We start from the raw sequence: 7,172 nt of genomic DNA, 5'->3' as shown, positions 1-7,172 counted from the left end.
CGCCCTCGCGCCTGTGCCTCGGCATGTGAGCTCAAGCTCCCATTTCGAGAGGCTCCTCGGCTGCGCCTGCGACTAAGGTGGCTCGCGAGGACACCTCTCTTCCTCTCCCCCCGCCCGCCCGCCCGCCGTTCGCTCCAACTTTTCCCCTCCCCCTGTGATCTGATTTCTCTCTCCCCCCCCCCTCGCCTCCTTTCCCCTCGCTCGCTCGCTCCCTCCCTCCCTCCTCCCCTGGACTTTCCTATGAGGTCACCAGCTGCTTCCTGGCTCCTCCCCCTCCGCATCCCCTGGCTGTTGCGGGCTGTGGCTCCGCCTCCCCTGTAGAGAGTCCGCTCCTCGCGTTCATTTCATTCCTCTTCTCATTCCGAACATTCTTAGCATCGCTCGCGCTGCACAAGCCCCATTCGAAAGCCCAGCCCGCCCTGCCGCCACCGGTTTGGGGGCAGTAACGAATCACTTGAAGGGCTTCAATAATCCCGCAAGCCAACAAGCTGTAGAGCCCAAAGACGCACACACACACCGTAATTTTTTTTTTTAAAGAGGGGGTGGAAAAAAATTTTTTTTTTAACATCCCAAAAAAAAAAAAGCAACAACAAGCAAAACACGGAAGGCTTAGAGAGACCATTAAAGCGAGCCAAAAGTCCCCAAGGGGAAGCTGGAAGAAGTTTGAAATTGATTTGCAAAAAACAAAAACAAAAAAAAAAGAGGCTGGTGGTGTTTGCAAAAGGTGGGGAGTGGAGTGGAGGTAAGTTTTGTGCGTGTGCGTGGAGGGGCGAGTGGAGGCTGGAGGGAGCAGCTTCTCTACGGTTCGCTTTGCTTTGTGTGGCAGGGAACGGTGGAGGGGGGGGGGAGGCGGTCCTCTGTTATTTACTTGGGAGAATCGTGTCGATTGCCCCCCCTCTTCACGCCCCCCCCTTTCTCAGTCTCCGCAGGTGAACAGTGGAGAGAGGAGTTGGGGGGGGAAAGCGAAAATCAGGGAAAGTAGCTTTGGGAGACAGGGGAGGGGGAAGGCAAAGCTGTTTCCAGCGGAGTTTAGTCTGATTTGGGTATTTAGCCAGAGCTGCAACAGGCGGCCGCCGTTCCTCTCGCCCTCTGCGCCTTATTGCTGTTGCTGCTTTAATTTAGTTGCCTGAGTCACTGCTTTGCAGCCTGGCGCGCGCGCCGGCGCGCGCACACTCTCGCTCACACTCAAGACGCGCGCGCGCGCGCGCACGCACACACAAATCTTTGGCATTTTTCACATTTTTCGTCGAGAAGAAATAACTTGGGAGCAGATCAGGCCTTGCATAGTAAAATGAACCCATCCCTTGAGTTCCTCTCTCCTAGCGCTGAGCTTTGTAAAGTGACTGGATCAGAGATTTAGCTGCCCGTTTAGAGCTTTGAGGGGTTTTTTTTTTCTTCTTCCTATTTTCGTTTCTCCCCTTTCTCCACCCCACCCCCCCTTTTTTTATCCCTTCTTAAAGATGAAAGAAGGAATGTTCTCTTTCGTTGCTTCTTTGCTTTCTCCAGAACTGCTGCTGCTTAATTGCACATTCAAGTGGAAAATTTTCCGGAGTCAGCAGAAACATTGTATCCCAAAAAGACAACAAAGTCACAGTTCCAACAAAGCGAAGAGATTGTCCCTGGAAAACTTCCTTCGGTAGGAGCCCAACGTTTATTTATTTTCCTCTAACCTTTTACAGGAACCTTGTGCATCCCCTCCCTCCACGTTAATAGTGCTAATGGCCAAAAGAGACTCTTTTGTTCCACAATTCACACTGTCAAAGAAAAGAAGTCCACTTACATGGGGAGGGGGGGGGAAGGGGGGAGAATTAAGTTTATCTAAAACAAAATATGGAAAGTGAGGGATAGTTCACTAGCCAAACTTGTTTTTTTATTCCAATCTCTTGGGGAAGATGGACGTACAAGAAATTTTTTATAATTGTGGATTGGTTTTCTTTTCTTTAAAGCACCCAACATTATTATCACTGTATTAAAATATTTTTGAAACACTGAGAAATCAGTGTCACCTGTGTTTCTTAGAGTAGTTAAGAGATTGGAAGTAACTACCTGCTCTGGATATGGGGATATGTTTCCATATCAAATGGCCTTCAATAAATGTCTCCAAAGTTGATGGGCACCTACCTTTCTTTGTTTCTAAATGTAAATGATTGTATGTTTTAATTTCAGGTGTGAAAATCTCTGTCTTGCTATATATTTCCTATTTTTAAAAAAGTCTGCTGTTTTTAACTGATTATGTGACTTCTGGCATGATGTATCTCTATTCTAATTTAAAATAGCCAATGAATACAATTAGCCCAGCTAAAACTATCAGGAACACTAAACAATCTAATCTGTAAGTTAATCAAGTTAAAGAAACATCCTTAGTTGTAGTTTTGCAAGACAAATCTAGATAAAGTATCAGTATTGAAAGCAGTTAAGTAAAAAATCACCTTTAGCTAAACTTGCATCTTATCTGGATGTAGAAATTGTACTGAAGGACAGAAGCTCACAAAAGGAAAAGAGCATTATTACAGTGCACTAGGAACACAAATTGTAAATAGAAATCTGGTCTTATTTCATACAAGATTTAAAGAAATGTGCTCCTAAATTTGGAACGGTTGTCCCGAGGTACATAGCGCATTGCCATCTCTATAAATAGTTGTGGAATACCACTGCAAGGACATTAGACTATACTGCCAGTGTTAAAAAGATTCCAGATAATTCAGAGGCTGTTTTACACTGCCTTACTTCTGTATCTCTGTATAGACAGCAGCTCCTGCCTAGGTATTTTTCAAATAGAATGCTGAGAATTCATATTTCTCTTCAAAAGGTCAGGAGAACAAACTTGAGGCCTAGCTGAGTTTTAGAAATGACTCCTGTGTTGGAGGGGTACTCTGTTAGTATTTTTCCCAGCTCTCCACAATCCATTTTAGATTTCTTCATATTTTATTTTAATTCATGTTTATACCGTGATGATTTGTTAATAAAGTTAGCCATAACTCTTAATTGCATTAAATATTTTCAACATTTATGGATGCATTTTTAGCAAAATAGTTCAGTCCTTTGATACCTTATTCTCCTCTTTTACTAAATGAAAGTAATGGAATGATACCTGAATAGATATATCATGGCTGTTAAAAATGATTATTGATGTTCAGTTCTGCTGAAAACATGTAAAGTTATCAAAAGCAACTGCACAGGCTGTTAGGATATATGATTAATATTATTTTTGGGTCCAAACTATATTTATTAAAGTTATCACAAGGAAGAAACTAGAGTGAAGTGTTGGTTTTGAAAGAAAGTTTTGTAAACAGTGGAAAAGAACAGTTTTAGCATAACTGAGAACTTGGCCCTCAGTGAATTTCAACTGGAAGTTTTTTAGTGTTGGAAGAATGTGGCTCTTTATGTGTGATGGTTGAAAAGCCACTTTAATAATTTGAAAGTAACATTTTTTTTCTTTTGCCTAGATGGTGAATAAATTTTTGAAAGAGGTAGCCATTTATGGTAGTTCTCCATTGCTAATGAAAGTTAAGATTAGAAACATGAGCACAGTAAGCCCTAACACGTTTGTAAAAAGTAGAAAACATTGCTAGAGTTCAGCAATTAAATTATATTTAAAAAAACTTTTTAAAATGGATATATCTAGAGGCATTAAAACAAGAAGGGGTGGAATTAGTATTCTAGTTGTTAACATGAAAGTGTTATGTAGAACTGCCCAAAGGTGTACCAGAACTAAATTGCAAAAACTTCTAAGCAATGGAAAGTTGAAGGAAATAAAATATAAATGTTTTAGTGTACGTGTATAATAAAATGTGGTAACTGGGTAGCCATTATCCTACTATAATTCTATATGATCTGTACTTTTTGTAAAAATAATGTATTTTATTTTAAAATAATTTGGCTTATTATGAAACTTAGTATGCAGTTTGTAACGTGTGGATATCTTATAAGGGTATTTTTAAGTTTTTAATCCAGCAGGTTTTCTGGCACAGTTATGAGTTTCATACTGTTTATCTGAAATGGCTTGATACCTTGTTTCCTAAAGCTGCTTCATTAGTTTAGGATTTAAATATTTGTTGCTTCAAAGCCCTCATATTAAGATAGGATGTGTGTTTATTTATGCTGTTATGCAATTAAATTTTTGCTGATTTGATCTTTATGTTTTGTGAATTTTGAGAATTGTAATCCAGACAGTAATCGAAAATGAGAATATTCTTAAACATACAATGTGGATATGAATTGTGAGCAAGGCTTATACTATATGGGTTTTTTCCTCATTATTCTGCATAGAGATAGAGAGATATTTAAACAGAAATTCATTCATACCTCAATGGTTTACTGTAGTGGACTTTTTTTTAAAAAAAAGTTACCTACTAAATATAAGTAAATAACTCTTAATATGGGTGGATTTCAATTGCAAATATGTTTGTGCTAGGAAAATTACAACACTTTATGCGGAAGCTATTGCTTTTTGTGGCTGCACATTATCTTCACTACATTTCTACAGGATAATGTAGAAATCAGAAACTTAGAAATGCAACAGTTAAATACTTTCTACTAAAGTCTTATGGTTTTGATAACAGTGTCCTGTTGTAACTCTACTTCTGTGTAATTACCAATTGATCCCCAAGTCTGTAAATATCCTTTCTGATATCAAAGACACATCAGGGTAAACGATCACTGGAATCTTCTTGATCAGAGGGTATGTGGGGGAGGGTAGATGGAAATAAGCTTGTTCAAAAGTGAATCTACTACATTAGTTGTGCATTCTGAAACTGGTTTCTCCTTGAAGTTCTTGCTTGAAAATGAGAAGAGATCTTAATACAATACATGCACCCACTCTTAGTTTAAAATATTCCTCAGCAAGGGCAAAGTGATCTCAAGCTGATGTTTTATGATAGTGAGAATTGGAATTGGAAACAAATGTACCTTTTTATTTTGAAGCTTCAAATTCACTTTGTAAGCCTTGCATGCCAGTTTGATAGACTAACATTCTTACATTACAACAGCAATATCGCAACTTGTAGTGTTGGCATCACAATTGGCTTGAAACCCTGGATTTGTGATTGGGCTCCCAGAATTCTATCTTATAATACTGCTTGGAGTGGAAAGACTTAATTGGGGATTTCTAGAGTAGATCATATTGTGTTTGACCCTTGCACAGTATTACAAAATCCTGATTAGTTGTTGTAGGAGGATTTTTAGATGATGAGTAGTCTGTGCTGGAAAATAATCTTCAGTGTTAAACAGATGCTTTCCTGGGAATGCTTACTCACAAATAACTGTCTCTAGGATCACAGACAGACTATATTGGAGTCCTTTTTCATAAGAAGCAGCTCCACATCCCCAAAGAAACTTGTTATTTTATAAAACCTGAAATGGAATTTTATTGAAAGCAAGTATCACTAATTTGAAGTTTAAAACAATTGAATGAAATGATGTGATTATGTTCTGTACAAGGTGTGGTATTTTTAGGTTTTGCTCTTAAGTAATTATAAGGTAAATTTCAACAGTAATGGGTAACCAGAATACTTGGGAGCAAAAGTATTTGTACCTCAGTTTTGCATTAATTGAAGAAAGGTATTAGGGTAAGACTGGAGCCCTCTAATACCTGCTTAATATAATACCAATAAGGCCTTCCAGCTTTAATGTAAAGAACAAGTTTTACAGGAAAGGTAGGGAGAATAATTTAAAGAAACGGAGAAAATCAAATATTGTGAAAATCACTGACTTCCCTTTACTTTCAAATTAGAAATTACAATAGGATTGTTTTAAAATGGCCTAATTCTTTATTATATTTAGCCAAATAAAATCTAAGGATGCTAATAGTTCTGAGTTTTCTTTTATTTCAGCAAAAGATACAAAGCAATCTAATGTTTTGGCAATTTGACAACAATTTCTTTTACCAAGACCAAAACTTAAAAATCTATTAGTCAAATGATTATAATTTCATTCCCATTGACCTCTAATATCAGTGCATTCTATTATTTTATCAGTACATAGACTGAAAGCTACTATTAACAATGGGAAATGTTAATTTTGTGAGAACATATTACATTCTCTTCAGCAAACTCTTTAGTGCATCTGTTGCATTGCTTCATCCACAGAATTTCCTAATTATCATAATTTGATGTGGTACTAGCTTTTGGAAGGAGTTTAAGATGGTATTTTAACTTAGTATAAACAGCATCCTAAAGATAATCCAAAGTGTTAATATATTCAGTTCAGTAAGAAATTCATTTTAAAAGTTCTGTTATTGGCAGATCAGATGGTAGCAGAAATTCTTTAACTCTCTTAATTCTTTTGTGTGTGTTGTATGCTCTCTCTTACCATCCAAACATAGCTAAATTGAATTTATTTGAAAATATGTGAAATCCAGCTCATAATGTCAAATTAAATACTATAAAGGACTGTTCCATATATTAATACATGTTTTGTGGTGAAGGCATTTGAACAGTTGAACGGCTGTCCTTAAAGCATACTTTTTAAGAACATTGTGAAAACAACAATAAATTACAGAATGGGGGAAAAAATCCTTATATTCCTTAATTGTAAATCAAATGTGAATCTGTGACTTCTACAGAAGGCCAGTTGTAATTCGCTTTTCTCTACTACTTCTGGCACCTTACCTTTATGACGTTGGTTAAGAGACTATAATTCTTATTTGCTGTTAATATTCTCAAAGTTCTTGCAGAACACAATAATGATTTCCGGTTTGCTAAACTAATATAATTTATTCACAGGATTTGTCAGCATTATATAAGGTCGGAGAATTAATTTCATTTACATAGGGGCTTTTGCAGTTGCAAATGAAGGCTTCCCCTCCCCCCCAAAAATGTTTTGTTCTTTGCTTACAGTGCACACGGTGTTGCTGAAATGCATAGAAAACCCCATTGCAACAAAATGACTTCATTGGAGTTGGCACGTAAAAGCAGGCAGAATCCACTTCGGCCATGCTGAAATAAAGGAAGCCAAGTGTTTTAAATAGCCACTCCCCTTGGCCAGAATGTTTTGAGAGAAGCTCATTGTCTCCCTCTGAGCTCTAGCAGTTTGTCTGCCTCTGTTAACTCTCCCAAACCAGACAGCTCGCTTTTGAAAGTTGACATCTGGTTTACTCTTTGTTCACCTGTTTTTTTTTTTTAAAAAAAATGCAAATAGATGTGTGTGCAATTGCCTTAGAGACTTTTTTTTTG

At 37.7% G+C, this 7,172-nt stretch overlaps 1 long non-coding RNA gene across 1 annotated transcript in view; it reads left to right on the top strand.

The window, feature by feature from the left end:
* Positions 1–206: 206 nt before the first annotated feature.
* LOC310636249 overlaps positions 207–7,172 on the top strand; it is a 98,738-nt gene continuing 91,772 nt past the window's right edge. Inside the window, exons 1-2 of the long non-coding RNA XR_014491666.1 lie at positions 207–742; positions 1,507–1,636. This is a non-coding gene — a long non-coding RNA (uncharacterized lncRNA). The remainder of the gene's footprint in view (positions 743–1,506; positions 1,637–7,172) is intronic.

This window comes from Vipera ursinii (genome assembly GCF_947247035.1).
Source record: "Vipera ursinii genome assembly, chromosome: 1".
NCBI lineage: Eukaryota > Metazoa > Chordata > Lepidosauria > Squamata > Viperidae > Vipera > Vipera ursinii.
The sequence above is the reverse complement of the archived record's forward strand: the minus strand, read 5'-3'. Positions and strand labels throughout refer to the sequence as shown.